Source organism: Sceloporus undulatus, chromosome 3 (genome assembly GCF_019175285.1).
Source record: "Sceloporus undulatus isolate JIND9_A2432 ecotype Alabama chromosome 3, SceUnd_v1.1, whole genome shotgun sequence".
NCBI classification, from domain to species: Eukaryota; Metazoa; Chordata; class Lepidosauria; order Squamata; family Phrynosomatidae; genus Sceloporus; species Sceloporus undulatus.
In genome coordinates this window covers 75,951,739-75,972,720 of record NC_056524.1, presented here as the reverse complement: position 1 = coordinate 75,972,720, position 20,982 = coordinate 75,951,739, and the positions used below count along the sequence as shown (strand labels likewise).

Here is a 20,982-nt window from a genome sequence, read left to right as displayed (position 1 = left end):
GGAGCCAGGGAGTTGTTGTGAGAAAGAGGAAGCAGGGGACTCCATTTCTACCAAACTGGTTTCACACATTTACATCTGGATCCACCCCAGTTATAGGCTAACCTGATACAAGACCACTGAGAGTTGGAACAACAAAAAAACAGAAGATTTGGTCCTTTTGTGTCCATCAACTTAGCTGGACTGATGTCACAACCTTTTACATTTCCACAGCAATGAGGAAGAAATAAGAAAAACAAGGAATGGAAGCAGAGAATGAAGAGCACAGGAATCTTGCCACTCAAGGAAAAAAGGAGACAAAGGTCTGATGCATCAGCAGATTAAGAAAATCTTCAGGAGCCTAAGAGAAGGAATGGAAGTAAGTCATCCAAAGGAGTGAAGAGTGAAGGGAAAGCTGGAGTAAGATGGCTGAATATGCTGACTCCGGGTGGCTGCAGTTGAGATCTTGCAGTTCTGAATTACACCATCAAGCTTTTTTTATAATAAGGGAAACAAGGGTACACTCGAAAGGGCACTCTAGGTCTCACAGAAGCAGCCAACACCTAAGCACAGGCTCTCTGATGGGCTTCCCACCATTTAATGAAGCACTTCTAATCATATATATTATATCTCTTCATCTTTCTCTCCTAATGACTTTGCTAACTATTTCATCTCTAAGATTACCACTATTCGCTCTGAGATAGTCCCTCCTGATTCTTCTTCTGCTCTTAATCTTCTATCACCTTCGCCTAACAAATTTTCTGTCTTTCCTCCTGCCTCTTTGGATGAACTCTCTACACTTCTGAACTCTTCCAAACCTGCTACCTGTCCTCTTGATCCTATTCCTACTCGTCTTCTAATCTCTATAGCTCCCTCCTTTCTGCCCTCGCTTCTCCATATCTTCAAAATCTCTCTCTCTACAGGCTCCTTCCCCTCCGACTTCAAACATGCTCTCATTTCCCCAATTCTGAAAAAACCTTCTCTTGACCCCTCCTCTTTGTCTAGCTATCGTCCGATCTCTCTTCTCCCCTTTCTTTCTAAGGTTTTGGAACGGGTTGTCTATTCGCGCTGTCTTGAGTTTCTTGAAGCCAATTCCATCCTTGATCCCTTTCAGTCTGGTTTCCGCCCAAGGCATTCTACAGAGACAGCTCTCACTAAGATCTCGAATGACCTTTTACAGGCCAAGGCTAATGGCCTTTACTCTGTTCTCATTCTTCTCGATCTGTCTGCAGCCTTTGACACTGTTGATCACTGTCTCCTAATTGACATACTCTCTGGCCTTGGGTTCTCAGACTCTGTTCTCGACTGGTTTAGATCTTACTTGTCTGGCAGATCTTTTGCAGTAGTTGCAGGGGGTCTGACTTCTTCTCCTGTTCCCTTATCTGTTGGAGTTCCCCAGGGCTCTGTTCTGGGTCCCCTTCTGTTTTCTCTCTACACACTGTCCTTAGGAAAACTCATCAGCTCTTTTGGTTTTTCCTACCATCTGTATGCCGATGACACCCAGCTGTATCTTTCTGCCCCTGACTTTTCGCCAAGGCTTGAACAGCAAGTCTCATCTTGCCTTACAGCTGTCTCGCAGTGGATGCGCCATCGGCGTTTGAAGCTCAACATGTCCAAGACGGAGCTCCTTGTCTTTCCTCCTAAGCCCAACCTTCAACACTCCTTTTCTGTCTCTGTGGACAACATTTCCATTCAACCAGTCCAGCAAGCCCGCAGTCTTGGCTTTATCTTTGACTCTTCTCTGTCGTGTATCCCTCAGATCCAGACCACAGCCAAGGCTTGTAGATTCTTTTTGTACAATATTGCCAAAATCCGACCATATCTCTCCGCCTCTACTGCCAAGATCCTGGTCCATGCCCTAGTGATCTCACGACTGGATTACTGTAACGTCCTCCTGGCTGGGCTTCCTCTTTCTCACCTCCGTCCTTTAATCTCTGTCCAGCATTCAGCTGCACGCATTATCACTTCCACCCACCGCTCTGACCACATTTCTCCTGTGTTGGCATCCCTTCACTGGCTCCCTCTCCCTTTCCGCATTCAGTATAAGCTCCTGCTGTCGACATTCAAAGCCCTCCATGGACTGGCCCCTCCTTACTTATCAGACCTTCTTTCTCTTCACCTTCCCACCAGGGCCCTCCGTTCTGGTAGTCAAGGGTTCCTGTCCCAGCCCAGGATTTCCTCTGCCCCATCCCGGATTCGCCCCTTTTCACTTGCTGCCCCTCACTCCTGGAACCTTCTTCCTCCACAAGCAAGAGCCATCACTTCTTTAACCAGCTTCAAAACGGAGCTGAAAACCATCCTATTCAGAGAAGCTTTCCCAGGCATCGCATAATTGTCGCTTACTATCTGATGTTTTGTTGTTGGCTGTTTATCGATCCATTTCCTGTATTCCTATGTACTGTATATGTATTATCCTACTTGTGATTATGTATTTTCCCTGGATAATGATTAACCATCCATTATGAAGCCTTGCCCTCCCTCCAGTCCATCTGCCTTGGTCCAGACCTCGGAGGTTGAGAGGAACTGCTGGACCTCTTACCCTTTCCCTCCACCACCCCCCTTCTCCTTCTGTGTCATGTCTTTTTAGATTGTAAGCCTGAGGGCAGGGAACCATCTAACTAAAAAGATTGCATGTACAGCGCTGTGTAAATTTACAGCGCTTCATAAATAAAGGTTATTAATAATAATAATAAATAATTATAAGTGCCATGGGCTTGTAGATCATCCCTGTGCCTTTGCCCCATTGCTCAAAGTATATGAGGGTGTTGTTGGTTATTGTGTGCTTTCAAGTTGTTTTGGATTTATGGAAACCATAAGATGAACCTATTTACACCTACAGAAATGGTAGGAGATATTTATTTCTTATGCCATTTGAGTAAAATACTGTTGATTACATATTTTATCTTAATTTCCTCAACTACCCAAAGACTTTTGATGTATAATTTTCTGTGGGTTTTTTGGGCTATGTGGCCACATTCTGTAAGAATTTATTCCTGACATTTTGCCTGCATCTATGGCGGGGGTCTTCAGAACTTAGGATGTGTGTTTTTTTCCTACAAGAAAGTCAAACTCACAGAGAACATTGTGTCCAGAATATCCCTGAAAAGGCTGTCTTGGCTGCCCCCCTCCCGTTTTTGTCTGCTGAGGATTTTGCACATCACTACAATATCCCCTCCCCTGTTAGTGTTTGCACATGGAAATTTTTTAAACAATAAATCTAGACCTGTTTAAATCTATCCGTTGCTTCGTATTTCTTTTGTTCTCTATGAACCAGGGCCAAGGTTCTGTGATGTATTTCCATATCCAGTGATGTAATTCAAATCTCAGCAGTGGTACAATTGCAGTCTAATAGCAGCAGAATCTCCCTTTCCTGATGGAGCTCTTCCTGGCTTCCAAACTCTGCTTCAGAGGATTGCACAGCCAACCAGAGCAGATTTTTAGTGTGCACAAGAGGTTGTAAGGAAGTAGAGGGATCACTGATTCTGGTGAAAATAGAAGGATCCAATAGAAATGTTCCATTGAATCCTGGGCAGGTATGTAAATGTCATTATTTTCATGGAACAGAATCAATTTGGTGATGGAGATACATTGGCAGAATATTTGGGGTGCAGCTTTAAGCTCATTTATTTGGAAAGAATACACTTCCTACTGAAATCAGTAGGAATTTCAAGTACATTTGTTTAGGGCAGAAATGACTGCCTTGTTCTAATCTGTGTAGTTTGTGATATCCTGTGGGATCCTCTGTGGATCCCCAACCTCCCCCAGTACATTAAGAGGCCATGTATTGATTCTCAACAATCCTTTGGTTCACTTGGCTTGTAAGTGATGGATAATTAAAAGGCAATGAACCTTGGTTGCCTGGTCAACTCAGGTGAGTCCCACTCCACAGAAGTAGCATTCCTATTCAAATTAGTGTAACACAGCTGAAGATACCTCTGAGGCAGACACATAAAACTGTTATGGCAGCAAAAGCTGCTAGAAGCCCTAGTGGTTCTAATATGTGCCTTGAAGTGACTGATGTCAAAGCTTGCACAGCAGCAAAGTTCAACAGCAACACAGTCTTAAATAGACATGGATTCACATACATGCAGTACAGTTGTATGCATGTTTGGAATCATGGAGTTGGAAGAGACCCCAAGGGCCATTCAGTCCAACCCCCTTGCCATGCAGGAATACAGAATCAAAACACCCCTGATAGATGGCCACCCAGCCTCTGTTTAAAAACCTCCAAAGAAGGAGACTTGACTTCACCTATCTCCAAGGCAGTATAGTCTACTGTTGATCAGCTCTTACTGTCAGGAAGTTCTTCCTAATATTTAGGTGGAATCTGTTTTCCTGTAGTTTGCATCCACTGCTCTGGGTCCTGTTCTCTGGAGCTGCAGAACACAAGCTTTATCCATCTTCAGTATGAAAATTTACTGTCCATTGAATTCAATGAGGCCTACTCCCCATGTAAGTGTACATAAGATTACAGCATTATTCTCACTGTGTTGAAGACTCCATGCATCTGAGAAAGTGAACTAAGGGTCTCCACAGATGGGTGGCTCAATGCCACCCCTTTCAGCCCCAGAAGCAGGGTGCGGCAACCAGATGCCGCAGCCTGTGCACGGAGCAAAAAGAAGCCCAAAAAGGGGCTTCTATTTGCACCGTAGAAGGGGCGCCATAACCATTGTGGCACAGCGCTATGATGCCCGTTGTGCACAGCACTATTTGGCACTGTGCATGAGGGATGTCATCATGGCATTCCCTGTGTAAACAGGTGCATGCAAAGATGGCGCCCCGGTGGAGGAAGAAGGGGCTTGGAGCATGTGAACATTCAGCCCTTCCTCACCCCTAGTACACAGTCAGGCCAGTACAAAGTACTGGTCTGTACTGACTCTTAATCTACAAAAGCTTATATTACCAGCTTCTTTCTTTCAGTTCATCTCAAAGGTGGTACAAGATCCCTTTGCATACTGAATGTTGTATGACTAATTTAGCTGAAGTCCAATACACCATCTTAACTAGTTTCTCCAGATGGAACCTTAGAACAGGTTGAATTAGTTACTCTGATTCAACTGGTTTGCAGATCAAGTTGTTATTATCTTGTTCATTTTCTGATTAACATGGTAGGAGGCAATCAGAGAAAATTTGCTTCTAGCGCTCCTCACTGGCAGACAGCCAAGTCATTTATCTATTCTCTGGACTCACAAGGGGTGTTGAGCCAGTTGCTAGGTGTTCCTGCTGCTGCCACTTCTAGTTGTGGCACTGCCTGCTGCAACCAATCTCCAACCTATAGGGATCATTTTACTAAATCCAGAAAAATAAGAAGTTGTGCTGCAGTTAATAAGCAATCATCAGATGCATGGCTGAAAGCCGCCTACAAGGCAACCTGGAAATGCCTGTGGGGCATATCGATAAATCTTTAAGTAGACCCAGTATACATTTTGCTCTTGTTCTGGAATGCAGTAAAGCATCAGAGGCTGCAATGTGGCTATTTCAAATAGTGTCCCATATGGAAGTAGGAAATGGTGCTAAAGATACCAGGAGAGAGGAAAAGGTAGTGGGAACATGCATCCTCCAGGCAGGGCAAAAGAAAATACATGGATCATGAACATCAGCAATTCATGGTATGAGTTGGGTTGGGTGACTTGGAAGACAGTTAGGCTTAATCTGTTTTAGGTCCAGATTATTTGAAGAATCCTATCTCCTTTTATGAACCTGCCACAACATTAAGATGGTGGGGGGGGGGGCTTCCCACCACCATCCCAGGCTCGCTTGGTGAGGAGGTTAGACTGTCCTTCTCCCTGCTTACCTTTCAACAACAGGCTAAGATGTTTTTTTATTTAAGCAAGCATTTGAAACATATACACATCATGGTGGTTTTTATATTGAGCATGCATATTGCCTTTTAACTTCTGTTATACAGTAGATGATCATCAACGTGGACAGTTGATCACCAACTTGGACAGTTGTTAAAAGAGACAAGTTAATGGAGGATAAAGACATCAATGGCAACTAGTCGTGGCTCTTTTCCCCAGTACCTTTCTCAGTATCAGCTGCTGGGAACACAAATGACACGATACTATTGTGCTCTTGTCTTGTTTGTGGGATTTTTGTCTCTCAAGAGTGCTTTAATTGTGTATTTCTGCATGGAAGGGGGTTGGACTAGATAGTCCTTTGGGTCCTTTCCACAGTGATTCCCATAGGCCTCTGGTTGGCCTCACTAGGAAAGAGGATGTTGGCCTGATCCAGCATTGCTTTCCTTATGTTCTTATGGCTAGTGCAAGGATCTGCTGAAGTGCAGGTTCTTTAATATGAAGGATTATGCCACAACAGGAGTGCGGGCATTTGTTTTGGTAACAATAGATTAACACAGCCACTGTCCTGCTAGACCAAAGAATATGTGAACCAAATTTGAATCAAAAACACATATAGAGATGTTTCCTTTAGGAACAACTGATAATCAGAAAGCCATAAAACTTCCTTGTGTTAGTGTGATACATTTTGGTTTCACTTGACAATTGCCAGCCACATTTGGTGTCCATTAAAGTTTTCTTTTAACTGATGGTATGTTTTTAATAAAATGTCCACCCTACCTCTTGCTATAACAGGGCCACAATAAAAATTATAATAATAAAGTACAATAAAATATTATACCATTAAACCAACAACATAAAAGAAAAGTAGCAGATAAAAGGCCATTAAGAGATCTCAAACAGCACTAAAAGCTTAAGATAACAGGATGGAGTTCACCTGGTGTCTAACAGCAAAGACAGCAGGCAAATATGTTTTGAGAGAAGCATTTTGGCTTTTCAACTGACTTGTCTGCTGAAGTAGGTTTCAACTGTTTGTTTGTTTAGGGCTGTGTTTTAATTAGGACTGTGAAACTAATTCAAGTGACTGCCAGATAAGTAAGCAAGTCTGGCTGATTTGGACCAATTTGTACAAGCTCTTGGTCCATTCAGCTCCAGAGCAGAATAGTACAGTCTAAAATGCTTCAGACCCATCCAGAGATCTAGACACAAAAATGAGTGGGGGAAAGGTGGATAATACGTTCCGAACATGATATATGGAAGACATCTGGTATGATGTAGAGGGGGGAGCCGAGGTGTATCACTGACAGCTCTAATGTGCAGTCTAGGGATGAATTTCAGCAGCATTCGCCACCGCTTAAAAAGGAGGATTACGTGAAGCAACTGAAATTATAAAACCAGCCTCTTTCAATGCCCCCCCCCCCCAATTCTGTTACTAGTAGCAGATCATGAAAAAGCTGTAGTGAGGGTTGAACAGTTTTTGCTCTTGCAAAGTCATTCTTTAATTCCCTTTTGTCTTGTTGAATAGTCTTGCTTAGTCTTCTATTTATCTTTCTTGGTAGGTTGATTGTTTAATCAGTCTGTGTGTGTTTTAGGTAGTGAAACTTATTCTTGTTCCCACTCTTTATTCCTGGTTGTTGTTTTTACTTAGATGTTGGTGGAAAGGAGGCAGTCTGAATAACCAGAGGAAAGACCAGCTTGAGGTGAGAAATTTCAGGAACATTACCTGTCTTCACAGTAAGCAGCAAATGAACCAGCATAAGTAATATTACAGCACCAGCAGCCTGCTCTTATTGTAATTAAAAAAGACAGCACCAGATAGTCTTGCCATGGACCCTAGAAAAGGTGTGGTGTGGTGGGACTTGAACTACTCCAACATTAGACTCGGGAAGAATGACACCCCCTTCAAACGATGAGGCAAAATTGGGCCACCAGGCCCCCTATGTAGTTGAGCCCCCATACAAATTATCAATCAGAAGTGTACTAAATGATCGAGCACACATGCATTCAGAAATTAAGACAGTTAGTACTTAAGCCCTCTCAGCAATAACAAAGGCTGTGTCATCTTATCCTATGCACACTTACTTGGGAGTAAGCTACACTGAACACTTAGAAGAAACTACTAAGTACACATTGTGTTTGCAAAAATCTCTATATTTTGGGGTGATTGGATGATAATTGATGGACGAAGTAATTTATCCTCCTCCCAACTGTGCCTTCAGGCACTATGATAGCTATTGTGATGTCTGGACAGAAGATTCTAAATCACAGTAACAGGTAGACTGCCTTCCCTTAGTGACCCTTGGAAACATCCATGTTTTTTAATAGGCCTACCTCCTGGAAAAGGAGAAGGGGGCAGTGGAGCTTGTAAAAAAAATTTTTTTTACTTTTGGGTCTGAGGAAAAAAGCCATTGTGACTCAGGGTAATCTCTTCTGTAAGCATCATCTACAAAGTATGGGTCGTTTCCTGATATATATATATATATTGTGTGTGTGTGTGTGTGTGTGTGTGCGTCTGAATATGCATCATCTACAAAGTATGGGTCTTTTCCTGATATATATGTGTTGTGTGTGTTGTGGTGTTATATATATATATGGTAGTCTGAATATGCTCTGGTGCTAGATCCAGTACTTAATGGCTTGGGTCCAAAATATATCCAGGGCTGCCTCCTTCCGTATAATCCAGGATCTGCTACAATTTAAGAAGACCAAACTCTCTGTGGTGATCCAGAGGACCTTCTCATCAGCCGCCCCCCAGGATCTGGAATTACCTGCCAGACAAGATCTGCCATATTACCACCTTGGAAGCATTTTAAAAGACTATTAACATGGATCTCTTCCGGCAGGCCTTTCCAGAATACATTAGATCCATTAGATCCATTAGACTTGCCTCCCCCCCTCTTGATACCTCTCTTGATACTGATATCAAAATTGATTGATACCATCGCCCCCCAACCCCCCTTCTCTAGAGGAAGACTCATTTCTTGCACTAATCTACCTGAAAATTTAGTGTATTCCTATTGGACAGTTTTAATTTTTTGGATGTTTAATCTCTTTTTATGGGTTAATCACTGTTTTTATGATTGGGGGAAGGTTTGGGGTTTGGGGTTTTTTTAATTGTAATTTTTAATTGTTTTATGTTTCATTTATACTGTTAGAATCTGCTTTGATTCCTTTGTGAAAAGCGGAATACAAATAATAATAATAATAATACAAATTATTATTATTATTATTATTATTATTATTATTATTATTATTATTAGGGCCAAGGAGAGACCACCATAGCCTGAATGCCACCATAGAAAAGGCTTTCTTACTAGTAAGTCTGCGTCTAACTTCATGAATGAGAGACACTTGAAGAAGGGCTGGCGTATGAGAAATTAATTGGGAGATAGATTAATTAGGATAGCCTTTAAAGTCCTGAATGGTTTGCACCCAAGGCATATACAGTACAAAAAGAAAACTCTGCATTTAGCCTGAAACAAATTGGGAAACAGTGAAGATCTTTTAACAAGGGACCAATATGTTCACAGCAGAAAGTACAAGCTATGAATCTAGCCTCTGCATTTTATACCAATTGGAGCGTCTGAATGCTTTGAAAGGCAGCTACACTTAAGATATATTACAGTAATCTTACTCAGTGTTTGGAAAGGTTTGGACTACAGCTTCTAGGGGTGATAGCATTCAGACATAGCTGTGTAACTCTGGAAAATCAATATGCAAAGGGATCTTGCAACACTTTTGAGTCTAAGTGAAAGACAGAAGTTGGTAGCATGATCTGTTATGGACTTGAGTCTATTCCTCCGATGCATTTGGACCAACTGAGTTTGAGGAAGTAGGCTCAAGTCCACAATAGCTCATGCTACCAACTTCTGTCTTTCAGCTAGTTTCAAAGGTGCTGCAAGATCCCTTTGCATAGCTTTTAGGGAGTGTAGTAAAAGAAAGTTAATGTTTCTGTGATCTGGTCTAACTTGGATATTAGATTAATGCTAATGTTTTTGTGTTCTAGTTTTGTCTGTGGATAACTGTTGCCAGATCATCTCTCTCTCTCTCTCCATCCAAAGAAGGGTGCAGGTTCAGCTAGTGCATCAATCAGTGTTGGAAAAGCGTATTACAATCTATGAGTGCCAATGGCTAGTACACATTGCATTTGTTTTTAAATTAGTTATTTCCTCTTTGTGCCTTCCAGGTGAGGCGCAAATTTAAATAAATATTTAACTGTGGAATAAGAATGCATTGGAAGCTGAATGGGCACCATTACAGTTATTTTCCAGGGAGAGGAACACTGCCCAACCATGCACTTACTGGCTGAGAGAAAGAACGCAAATCCATCCCAGACATGCTACTACTTCTAATAATGGTGGGTAGAATATTAAAAATGGAGGCAACTTGCAAAGTGAATTGGAGGGGATCCTCCTTTACTTCCACATGTTATCACTGATTAATAGAAGCCAGCATGTGTTGAGTATCCCATATCAAAAGAACTTGATACCAGAAATATTTCAGAGTTGGGATTTTTATTTATTTATTTATTTATTGCAATATTTTGGACTTTTGGAATGCAGTAACACAGTTTGTTGTTGTTTGTTGTTAACTGGCCTTGAGTCGACCTTGATTCATGGTGACACTCTGGATGAGACGTCTCCAAGACAACCTGTCCTCCACTGCTCTGCTCAGGTCTTTCAGATTCAGGTCCATGGCCTCCCTGATTGTGTCTAGCCATCTGGCATGTGGTCATCATTTCTTTCTACTACCCTCCATCTTTTCTAGCGTTATTGTGTTTTCTAATGAGTCATGCCTTCTCATGATGTGGCCAAAGTACAACAGCCACAGTTTCATAATCTTGGCTTCCAGGGAGAGTTCAGGCTTGATCTGTTTTAGCACCCATTTGGGGTTTTTGGTTGTGCAGGGTATCCTCAGCACTCTTCTCCTTCTCAAATGAGTTGAACTGTATCTGCAAGGTTAGAAAAGACAGGAGACTGGAGACAGACCTGGGACTGGAAAGAGACCTGGCTGGAGAGAGATAGGAGAAGCTGTGAAACAATGGAAATCCAAGTGCAGCACTTGGTGTGAATTCACCTCTCCCTCCATTTCACAGAATCTCGCAGCTCTCTCTAGCCTTGCAAATACATTGCATACTAGGCTAGTTGTATCCCAAAACTCAAAATGTTTCAAAACTGAAGCCTCGAATTATCATGTTGGTGCTCCAAAAGTGAGCCCTGGTGGCACAGTGGTTAAGTGCCTGTACTGCAGCCACTCACTCAAAACCACAAGCTTGCGAGTTCAAAACCAGCAAAAGGGCTCAAGCTTGACTCAGGCTTGCATCCTTCTGAGGTCGCTAAAATGAGTACCCAGATTGTTGGGGGCAAATTAGCTTACAGTTGTTAACCGCTTAGATACTGCTTAGGCGGTATGAAGCGGTATATAAATGAAGCTTGTTTGTTTTGTTTGTTTCAGATTTTGAAACATTTTGGATTTTTGAATAAAGATACTCAAACTGTAATATCTGATGCTTTTTCAAGAAAGCATCTGCACTGGGACATACTTCAAAGAACCTTACAGCATGTTAAAGATTAACAGATTTATTGTGGCATAAATGGCTAGTTGTATTTTTGTCTGTTTTATTGTAGCATAATATGCCAAGGTGTCATCAGATCCTTTTGAAGCTCCTACTGTTATAGAGCAAGATAAACACACCAATTTTAATTTGTTATTAAGAGTCTTCAAGTCAACTCTGTGTTATGGCAAAGCTATCACAGGATTTATGACAAGACTGATTCTGGGGAGGGTTGCCAGGGCCTTCTTCTGAGGCTGAGAGACTTGCCCAAGGACATGTTGCAGATTTCCATGGCTGAGTGTGCATTTGAATCCTGATCTCCCAGAGTCCTGGCCCAACATTCAAGTCAGGATATTATGCTGGCTCCAAGATATTTTCATACATCCCACCAAAATGTGTTTTTGAACTCGTCGTATTTATTTTATTAATTTATTTAAATGCCTCTACTTTGCTCTTAAGTTTTAAAAATTGGGCAGCTAGCAAATGAATAGGGTTTTTTTCATGTATGAATGTCGTTCCTTTACTCAGGATAGACACGGAAAAGGAAAAGTACAAAAGTTACATTTCTATTGCAATGTAACTGATTATCACATCTATAGGCATGTGTGCAGAGAGCCAGCATAGGGGTGAGTGTTGGACTATGACTCTGGAGACCAGAGGCCAATTCCCTGTTGGGCCATGAAATCCACTGGGTGACCCTGGGTAAGTCACATGCTTTCAGCCTCAGGGAAAGGCAATGGCAAACCTCCTCTAAATAAATCTTTCCAAGAAAACCCCTTAGGGTGTCTATGAGTTGGGAATGACTTGAAGGTACAGAAGAACAAACCAGCATCAAGCTAAAAGCTATTTTTCCTTCTTTTCTCCCTTAGCTGGTGTAAATAGCGGGAGCTTCTAAACAGCCCCAAAAAGTAAAGGGACTCTGTTTACTCTCTCAAGGCTGATCCAGGATTTACTACTTCAACTGGCCCAGCTTACCACCGGGACAGTTTTTTTTGGGGGGTGGGGGTGGGGGGATCCCATCAATCCAAGTTTTTCCAGGTTTTCTGGGATAAATGGCAACCATTTTGCCTTAGGTTTGCCTTAAGCATGCGGTAAGTTGGAAACAACATGAAGGTACACAACAACAAGAACAACAACAACAAAATGTATGTGTGCATGCTGTTATAGTCAATATTTGAGGAAAGAAAAGTTATGGCAAGTTATGAAATTATGAAAATACGAAGTATAAGGAGTATGCTGCATATCTCCTGCCTCCTGGTTTTTATTTTAAAATCAGAGCACTCTGCCCTTATCACTTCCAGATGGGTTGGACTCTAGGCAGCGTAATCATAAGTGAGGACAGTGGGAATAACAAAACTAGTGAGCCAGCTTTGCCCATTCCTTGAGAAGTCAGATTTGGCTAAGGTGACACATAACTTGATCGCATCTTGTTTAGCTTACTGAATTCTATATGAGGCTGGCTTTGGAAATTTCCAACTTATGATTACCTTATCAAGGTTATTTTTAAAGAGCTGAGAGTGTGTTACTTGCCCAAAGACACCCAGTGGGTTTCTATGACTCAGTGGGGAATCAAACCCTTATCTCCAGAGTAATAGTCCAAAGGTCAAAGTGCTACACTGTGCTGGTTCTCACTTTGTAAAAAGTTTAGATCATAGCATTAATATCTAAATGCAGATACTTTCACATTTATTCCCCTCCCCCAAAAAAGTTTCAGACTCTTTAAACTTTCCTAAGAAGCATTCTCAGCTTGGAGATGTTTTGCACAGACCATTCCATTTGTCATGTTATGTGTTTGCTTATTTGTTTCTCAAGGCACAAAGACATTTGGGAACAAATGTTGAGAGAAAAAAAGAATGTTTTCCCCCTTTTCATTTGAAAAACAACAGATCTCATCCACTCTGAAAGACTGCAGGGTAACTAGAGAGCTAATATTTTCAGATGATGCAAGACTCAACAGAAAGCAGATAAGAAAGGAGGTGATTCTTGAAACTGCCTATAGATTGTCACAACTGTTAATTGGGGGACTTATTTCATGATCTGTGAATTCAGTGGCCCATCAAGTAGATGGGCAACTAAATTACCTCTTAAAAATCTGAGGTGAACTGGGGATATGATTCACAAACCACTTAAGGTGGAAGATTAAAATGGCCTGCATCCAAATACTCCTTTGTGTATTAGGTTATTAGCCACCAGTCAATTGCCATCTGGCACCTTGTCTCCTGAATTTACACAATCTGAATTTGGCCTTGGGAAAACCCTGTATTGGGTTGATCTTGTGCCAGTTTCCTGGAACAGGGAAAGTACTTTTGGGTAGATGTATGCACCAGCATAAATCCCCAAGGTTGTGTCTTGGCTGCCTCCTGATGCAAAACAGCTTGAAGAATCTAATTGGGGGACCAGAGCAATCACTAGTGCCATCACATAGCTGCAGCCTGTATGCTCTTTGGAGTGGTGTTATCACTGGGTTAGAAAGAGGTGATGAGAAAGCATAGTGCACTAACTCAGTTTCTAGCAACAATAAGCACATTCTCTAGCTTTAGGTTATAGACAGAAGGAAGAAACCTGCAACATCTTCTTTATTGCTGTGCAGTTGTTTTGGGGAAGCTGGAATCCCTGCTGTATTTTCTGGCCTTCTCAAGAGCTTTATCTGCCAAAGTTCTGCAGACCCTGGGATATCAGCTTCATAGTGGAAGCTGAAATCAGGGGTGTAGATACAGAAGGAAGGAAATGAGGACACTGCCCCCCAAATAAGAGTTCTGCCTAGCCTAAAACTATGAAGAAATGGGTTTGTACAAGACATTTTCCTTGTTGTACAAGGAGCTGCATTTTGGGTTTCAGCCAATGAACAATATATAGCACGCAGCAATGGTGGAAAGGACAGTCCTTGCTCTCTTTATGATCAAAATGAGAAAAGCATTCTATTTTAGGAACATTGCCATAATAATATTTGTATCTTACAAAAACTGAAATAATCAACACAAGACAAAGATGTGACTTATGAAGCCAAACAATATATCCCTTTAGGATGTAGTTGAAGTGCCAAGTAATAGAGGCATGAACTGGCTAAACCACCTCAGAGTTTATTTATTTATTTATTTAGTCTATGAAAACCTTATGTAACCCATCGGGTGACAATGAGTCAACAGGCAACCTTGCACACATACACACACATAGATAAAGTAGTGGCAAGCCATGCTGACCTGAAAGGAAATTCAGTTTACAAAAGTCACAGTATTTATTCAACCGGCATGGCATTTAAAGATGGAGGATGGATGTTGGTAGTATCATATGCATGACACATTTTTTACTTTGGGGGGTATATACAAGAATTGTTTTTGCTGTGTGCCTTCAAGTCATTCCAACATATGGTGACCCTGAGGCAAACTTATCATGGGGTTTTCTAGCGCTGAGAGTGTGTGACTCACCCAAGGTCACCCAGTGGGTACTTGTATGCAAGAATACAGTTCAATTAAACTGCTTCAAGTTCCAGCAGCATGCCTGAACAACACTAAAAACTGCAGTCATCTGTTAATCTGTTTCACAGTTATAATCTTAAGAACAGTTTATTAACAATGGGATAAACATTATTTTCTTTTGCCCTGTGTGGTTATGAGGAAGACAGGCCCATGTGTGATCACAGGCAGAGGAAGTATGATTGGGCTGGAGTTTTGCAAGAGCTCTAATAAAGGTTGGACAGGTAGAAGCATCTGGACATTTATCCCAAGGAGACCTACAAAAAAAAAAAAAACACTACTTTTGAAAACTCTAGAGTTTCCAGAAAGCAAACAGGAACAATGCTATACCTCTGGATATTATTTTGAGGAGAACCAAATACCCTTCCCATGGATATGAATAAATATTTCTTCTTTGTGGTCTCTGTGACTCACACATGTGGGTCATTCTGCACCTGCATGAAGATATTCAGAAACGTCTAGCTGTATTTTAGTGGTGACCTTGCCTGCACACAAATTCAAAATGATCTTTCACAGCCTCGGTGTTAGATGGGTGCTCCTGTTCTATAGAGCTCCAACAAAGCAATTTAGGTAGTCTACTCAGCTGTTGTCTGTGGCACATGTAGGAAAAGGAAGCTGATCCCATCTTAATGTCTTTCTGAATGGGTGGAGAACACCATCCACCTTGCCTACTCGCTATTTGGGAAACTTCATCTGCAAAGGATCAAAGCTCACTCAACCCGGGTGGTGGCCCCTATGTCAGTATATCTCAGAGGGATTCTTCTCCTGGACCTCCAGTGAGAAGCTGTGTTCACAAATGTCTATGCATCTGTCTCATTACAGACTGGATGTTTGGTCTCAAGCTGGTGCTGCATTTGGTTGAGCAGAGCTGTTTTTGGTCCTGCCATGACACACCATCCTTAGTGGATTCACCTTGCTATTCTCACAGAGTCACAGAGACCACAAAGAAGAACATATTGCCTAGTGATAACTGTGGTTCTTCCACCCTCCTCCTGTCTTTGTGCCACCTCTTTCTCCAGGTCTCCTGATGCTGGGCTTGGAACATGGTTTTGGCAGGAACACACAGCTTATATGTGTGCAGGAAAACGTGAATGGTTACCACCAAAATATAACTTTAGAAGCTTCTAAGGATTTCTGCACAGGTGTAAAAGGAGCCATATATGTGAGTTTACATATGACCACTTGAAGGGCCACATTTACCGGTAGGCAACCTCTAGGTCTCAGTATCTTCTTTGCAGGGCTGGGCAAAGTGCAGACCATGATCCCCATACAGCTGTTGGGAGCCCAAATTCCATCCATGAAGCCCTCCAAGTCTCCCAGGCTACCATGCCCCCCCCAATTTTGGAACTATTTTTGGATGATTTCACCCCTAAAGTAGCCAAATTCCCCCACCACTTTCCCCAAAATGCAGCAGATTTCTTCTCCCAGCCCTACATGCCCTGAGAAAAAGGGAGAAATCAGCTAAAACTCAGGCAAAATATAATCCAGAAGTGATGCTGGATCACTTCTGATGTGCTGAAACATGTCATACAGTCCAGTGGAACAAGTGGGGGGGGGGATTTCCCACTTCTGGTCTATCGGTTCATTTTCACTTGCAAGAATTTAGTATTTCTCCCTTACTTTTCAACCTCTTTCTTTTTATCCTTGGTAACTGATTTCTCCAAAACAAAGTTAGTATTTTATTTTTCCTGTGGTTGTGCATTCACTAATTCTAGAAAACTCTGTGAAAGGAGATCATAGTGAACTTGTGTAGAAGCTACACTACGTATCTTCCCTGATTTCTAAGGTTAGCAGCAAAGGAATCAGCTAGAAGTGGAAGCAAAGAAAGAATACATGAGCCAGTATCAAAGGAAGAGAACATTACAGTCAAAGTGCACTGAATGCATGGGAATGGTTTCTAACAGGCAGCCTGACTCAATATTTGAATTATGAGGAGAATTCCCATTCCCTTTTTCCAGTTTTACCCAATGACCATTTGAAAACACAAACTATTTAATTCTAGCTAAGTCTAGATAGACTGCTCAAAGGACCACCTATTTCTTGTACTATCTTTCCTACTCTCATCTTTAGAAACTGAGTATGAAGAAATCTTTGTTACTGCAGCACAATAGAATATGCATCTCTTTAGTGGATCATTATGCTCCACTTATATTAGCGATTCACATCTTTATAGCCCACACTGAAAATCTTTCAGCTTAGGGCAACTGTAGTATTTCCAGTATGTTCCAATTCACCTGTCATTTGCAAGCAAATCGTTCACTGATGCAAGTTATTTCAACTATGACAAAGTGAACATGATACACTAAAGTAGGACAATTATACTGATAGTAAAGAAAACACTGTATGTTCTATTTGATAGTGGTATGCCAAATTAAAGAAGTTTATGAGATTAAACCATTTTTAAAAAAATGCTCTGACATCTGTAGGTCAGCCATTGTGACATGTCATGTTCCTGGGCAAATGATTCAACCATCTGTAGAACTTTGGGTATTTTGCATCAATCATCTCAAGGATGAGGGCAGTGTGGCCTTCCAGATGTTTTGGGACTGAAACTCCCACTAGTTCTAGCACATAGCCAGTTGTGAGTGATTATGGAGGGCCAGATGCTCCCCCACTCATGGCCTGTCTCATCTTTCTTAAGAAAGAAAGCCTCGCCACTCCAGTGTTTCTGTTCTGCTTTATTTTGAGTACTCTTTCATATATCACTCCATAAAAGAAGACTAAATGAGATCTAAACTGGGATGGAATCCCATAATTTAACAGATGAATGAAAGAGATGCTATTTGATTTTGGACAGTACCATTACTGTTACAGCAAAAAGAGAAGACAAAAAAGAGAGGAACAGGAAAGAAAGAATAGACGAAGGAAGGAAGGAAGGAAATTTATTCAGTAACAACTATGTGCTAAGTACTGTTGAAGAAATTATCCTACACATGGTTTAAAATGGGGAGTGATCTTTCTGTGTTATCTTTGCTGACTGTATGGATCAAATTACCATCGAAATAAGCAATAAGAGAGGGAAGCAAAGAAAGAGTGCAAAGAAAGAATGAATCTGTGCCATTGGACTTGTTTGTCACATGACCAACTAGGCCTATCCTTGACATTGCTCCCATCTGTGAGAACATCAGAGATGAATTGGATCCAGAATCTGCGTACTTGTTGGACGTCAACACAAGGGCCTTAGATGTAAAGAGCTCCTAAATGCTAAAGCAAAATAAAATGTTAAAACAAAATACAATTTCTGTTTCTGTTCAAACAACACCTCCTCCTCCTCCTGTAATACTATGAGGCATGTTAAAGTGACAAACTTTGGGGCTCAGCATGCCTTAATCTGGCCCTGCAGGATTTGCAGGGTATAAACACCAGGAGCTTTTGATCAGAAGAACAATGACATCCTTTGTTAACCCTCTCAATGTTCCCTCTTCTCTTTAAGATTAGCTGAGATCCACAGGATCGCCAGGGGGCTGGAAGATGGATTTTCACAGCAACAATTTATTGTTATGAGCTATCCTTTTTCTAATGCAAAGCGTTTTTGGATGGCTTGGTTTTGAAGGAGCCCTTAGGACCCATTAGCTTTACAAAAGACCACTTCCTGGGGAGATGAAAACTTCTTATAACTGGTTTGCTGATATGAATCAGCAAAGCTACCTGCACTTTGGAATTATGTCTGGAAGCCTGGCTTTTGTGAATTATTTCTTCAGGGCATGCAGTTAAATATTGACCACTATATCCCTACTAAAGAGGAACTCCACTCTCACAGAAAGCTTCAGAGCCCCACACTTTGCATGGATGCAAAGGTCTGAGCCACTCTCCTTCAGCCTGTGAATACCCTGCATGGGCATAATACCCCAGGGAAAGATCGCTGCATGGGAAATTGGGGCTCCCCTTCCCCTTAATACACACTTACAGGCTGCCATTTTCAGAATTTCTTTCACTGAAAAAAACTTTGGAGCATTTGGAAGCTCTGGGTGTGGGGTGAAAAGTCTGCCACATTTATAAGTAACTAGATGCATCTGAGGAAGTAGACTGAAGTCTATGAAACCACATGTTGCCAACTTCTTTATTTCAGTTAGTCTCAAAGGTGCTACAAGATCTCTCCACGTACTGATTCTACAGACTAACATGGCTATATCTTTGAATTCTACATTTATAAGTAGTGCTCTTGCTGAAATCTCATGATGGCCTAAATCTTAGTGTTACCCCTGCCTAGAAATGATCCACTGAATCAATTGGATGTACCTACTTGTTAACTCACCATTCAACAGTTGATTGAATGTGTTTGCTCTCTTTGGAACTAGCCAACAGTATTCCAGTCATAGCGTGATCATAGGTGGCAACCTACCAAAGCATGCCTATGAACCTTAAGGAGCTGCCTTTATATAGCCCAAATGGGGAGAAGCATGTGCACCAAAACCCAGAGACATCAATAGGGGGTTCAGGCTGCACAGAGTGATACCTCAGAAGGGAGTGAAGACATGATGGGTTGTTTTGTCATCATCTGTTCCAGATCCCCCAACTGCCCCACTCTGCCAGCCAAAGTGTCTCTGCCATCCATCAGCTGCAGCCACTAGTTGGGATGGGGTATGGCTGGGCAGCCCCCTCAGGTCTGGCAGGGCTACCAGCCAGATGGGAAAGGGAAGTGATGATAGTAGGGGTGGCCACTGATGCCTTTCCCTCTAGGGAAGGAAAAGAGTCCATGACCTCCACTACTGCCACCACCACTGCCCCCTACATTTCCCAGTGCAGCCAGACACAGAATCCCACCTCCAAACAGTGGCTGCACCAAACAAGCGGGTGGCAGATGTGCCCTGGATGGCAGAGGAGGGTGGCTGAAGGTGTGTGCCAGGCAGCCTGACCAAGACAAAGAAGGATGTGAGGTGGTCAGGTGGGGGGGAAGGCAGATGACAAGCACCCCTCCCTTCCTGCCACTGCTTCTCCTTTCATGACATCCTCTCCTCCCACTCTCTGCCCACCAGACACTTCCTGCAGGGTTTTCTGAGGGGCATCAGGTCAGGTGGAGTTGCTGCAATAGAAGTGGTGGCATCATCCTTTTGATCTGCACCCCTCCCTCCCTCCTTTTGCAGGGCCAGGAGAGATCCCTGGGAGGACTGGTCTGGGCCCTATCCCATCCCTGTCTTTGCTCCATGGGCAGAAGGAGGCAACCAAGACCAGAGTCCTCCCTTTGCCAGCAGTTCCCACTCACAACAACTGTGAGGTGGCTGCCTCCCTTGGGATGACAGCATGATTTACTGCACTGGGTGACACTAGCCCTTAGTAATGCCAATGCCCATGTCCCATTTTGCAATTCCTTAAAGCCCTTAGATTCTCCCATCAAATGTTGACTGGTTTTTTCCATTCCTGTTGAAAAATATTTTTTTAAACCATCCAAATTGCTACACTAACAGTGGTCTGGATCCACTACAGCCTCATATCCCCAAAATGTGGAACTGAAAGACAACATAGACATGCTAACTGAGGGCTTTTGGAAGTCGTAGAGTCAAAAATCTAATTTGCCCAAACTATGCTCTGTACACCTCCCATACAATTACTGGTATGCTGCTGTTTCAGATGTGCCTGAGCTTTCTCTCTATATTTTAATTGCTTTATTTGTTCATCAGAGGATATAATGTGGCTGACAGTAAGCAGAGGTCAGAAAGCATGTCAACTAAAAAAAAAAAGAATTTTTCTAGTAATTTGTACTAGTTTCTTTGATATTCCAGAACTGGGTGATGCCTGACAACCAGAATAGCCAGCTGGACTACAACTCCAAGATACCACAATTCAAATCCCTGCTCTACTATGGAAACCCTGGGCAAGTCACATTCTCTCAGTCTTTGAAGAAGATGGAGGCAAACCTTTGAATAAATCTTGTTGAGAAAATCCTATGGAAGACTTAACTTGAAGGTACACAACAACAGCAAATGTAGTGGTGGGTGGTGTGCTGAGACTGCAGTGCAGCTCAAGAAATAATTTTGTTCTTCTTTTTTGTATGAGAAGCCATGAAATAGGGCAGAATAATTGTCACAAATTCCCCCATTTTCTTATGTAACTGTCGTTACTGACTATGTTGCAGATTTGTACAGCCAACCGCTGTAACCAAAGGATGGGCAGTATAAGAGAGGCAAACTGGTAGTGGGCTACTTTCTCTTGGTAGAAAACTGTATTAGACAGCCACTGTAGT

At 42.1% G+C, this 20,982-nt stretch overlaps 1 long non-coding RNA gene across 2 annotated transcripts in view; it reads left to right on the top strand.

The window, feature by feature from the left end:
* The window catches only part of LOC121926866, a 24,805-nt gene extending 4,155 nt beyond the window's left edge, over window positions 1–20,650 (top strand). The window contains exons 2-4 of one of the 2 annotated variants that reach the window (XR_006103102.1): window positions 211–355; window positions 7,423–7,474; window positions 20,522–20,650. This is a non-coding gene — a long non-coding RNA (uncharacterized LOC121926866). Of the gene's footprint in view, window positions 1–210; window positions 356–3,250; window positions 3,439–7,422; window positions 7,475–20,521 lie in introns of those variants that run through there. The other variant, XR_006103103.1, reaches the window with a different exon arrangement.
* Window positions 20,651–20,982: the final 332 nt, after the last annotated feature.